This window comes from Pan paniscus, chromosome 13 (genome assembly GCF_029289425.2).
Source record: "Pan paniscus chromosome 13, NHGRI_mPanPan1-v2.0_pri, whole genome shotgun sequence".
In the NCBI taxonomy this organism is placed as follows: Eukaryota; Metazoa; Chordata; class Mammalia; order Primates; family Hominidae; genus Pan; species Pan paniscus.
The window spans coordinates 79,843,428-79,845,864 of NC_073262.2; the positions used below are offsets into that span (position 1 = coordinate 79,843,428).

The window sequence follows — 2,437 nt, forward strand, 5'->3', positions numbered from 1 at the left end:
TAGATCCCTCTGATAGGAAAGTTCATGCTCCCTTGTGGCTCTACACTGAAATACAGAAATCCTGTAAAAAGAATGAAAGTCAGTGATAGTGAACTAAAGCTCCATGGACTTTCTAAATCATAATCACAATTTTTCTTGTAGTTAGAATATGTGAATTTTTACAAAAAGTCCATATGTGTATTGGGCAGGGAGTGGATTTGGGAGCAGGGCCATGTTGGATCAAAGGCCTGCTAGTTCTGAAGTAGTCTTTATAGAAAATACGTGGCCCAATGCAGTGGCTCATGCCTGTAATCCCAGCACTTTGGGAAGCCAAGGAAAGTGGATCACGAGGTCAAGAGATCAAGACCATCCTGGCCAACATGGTGAAACCCCGTCTTTAGTAAAAATACAAAAATTAGCTGAGCGTGGTGGCTCGAGCCTGTAGTCCCAGCTACTCAGGAGGCTGAGGCAGGAGAATCGCTTGAACCCGGGAGGCAGAGGTTGCAGTGAGCCGAAATAGCGCCACTGCACTCCAGGCTGGCGACAGAGACTCCGTCTTAAAAAAAAAAATACAGACATACATATATATATACATATATATATATACACACATACATATATATATATACACATACATATATATATATACACATACATATATATATACACATACATATATATATATATATATATATAGTTTAATGATAAAAAAATATTTGGCCTACAAGCATTGGCTGAACTTTGGGGACGACATTCCCAGCGCTCTTCGAATCGCAAAGCAGCGCTGAAACAGCATCGAGGAAGGGCGCATCCACCAGGAGAGCGAGCTGCACTCCTACCTCTCGAGGCTCATTGCGGCAGAGCGTGAGAGGGAGCTCGAAGAGTGCCAACGGAACCATGAGGGTGATGAAGACGACAGCCAGGTCCGGGCCCAGCAGGCCTGCAATGAGGCCAAGCACGTGAGGGTGCCCCCCGCCCACATGACAAATACATGGCGGACATGGATGAGCTCTTCTCTCAGGTGGACGAGAAGAGGAAGAAGTACGACATCCCCAAATACCTGTGCTGTAAGATCAGTTTTGAGCTGATGCGGGATCTATGCATCACGCCCACTGGCATCTCCTATGACCGCAAGGACATCGAGGAGCACCTGCAGCGCGTGGATCATTTTGACCCCGTGACCTGGAGCCCCCTAACCCAGAAACAGTTCATCCCCAACCTGGCCATGAAGGAGGTCATTGACGCATTCATCTCTGAGAACGGCTGGGTGGAGGACTACTGAGGCACCCAGCCCTGTCAGGCGTCCTGGTCCAGGAGGGCCCTGGGCAGAAGCCCCCAGCCCCTGTTCACAGTTTGTGTCCCTGGCCACCCCGCCCGCTTCCCCCCAAGTTCTGCTGTTGGGCTCAGGACTGTTCCCCTCTCTGCATAGCTCTTGCTGGGCCGTGATCCTCCCCGTCCCCTGTTCTGGGCTGGAAAAGCAGGTGAGGGTGGGCTGGGCTGGGGCCACTGCCACCACTGTCTAATAAAATCCGTGAGCATTCAAACATATATATAAATATATATAATATATATTATATATACTATATATTTTTTATATATAATATATTATATATTATATAATATATACTATATATTATATAATATATATTATATATTATATATAACATATAGTATATAATATATATTATATATAAAAATATATATAATATATAAAAATATATATTATATATAAAGGATATATATAATATATATTATATATAAAAATATATATTATATATAAAGGATATAGATATAATATATATAAAGGATATATATATTATATATATAAAGGATATATATATTATATATATAAAGGATATATATTATATATAAAGGATATATATATTATATATTATATATTATATATAAAGGATATATATAATATATATAAATGATATAAATGATATATATATATAAAGGATATATATATATATATATCCTTTAAATTGCTCCTTTTTTGAGGGTGTTTAAAGGTAAAGGCATTCTCAGGGAAGACTTAAAGTATGATGGAGACCTTTACCTAATTCCTCACCTAGTGTTGGGGATGGGATGAAGTCCACTTAGTAAAGCCCTTAACTTTATTTGCATTTCTGTTAGAAAGCTCCCAGGTGGCAAACTGATCTCAATATTCTCTTCCCTTACAGGCTGGTGAAAAAGCCTGGGGCAGTTTGAGTCATGGATCTCCCATTTTGATTCCTGTTTTGGTGGAAATACAAAGTAACCTAAGGCAGGTAAAGGTAGCACTTTCTCCAGAACTATCCTCAAAATTGATGTTTTGTCTCATTACACACACACATACACACACACACACAACCACGATCCAGTAGATATGTGTAAACATGACCCAAGAAGAATGAAAAGAATAATTACAGAACAATGTTAACTTTAAAAAATCACAAGATATATAAATTTAGAAAGG

At 39.6% G+C, this 2,437-nt stretch overlaps 1 pseudogene; it reads left to right on the forward strand.

The window, feature by feature from the left end:
* Positions 1-226: 226 nt before the first annotated feature.
* Positions 227-1,312, forward strand: LOC100972274 (E3 ubiquitin-protein ligase CHIP-like; annotated as a pseudogene).
* Positions 1,313-2,437: the final 1,125 nt, after the last annotated feature.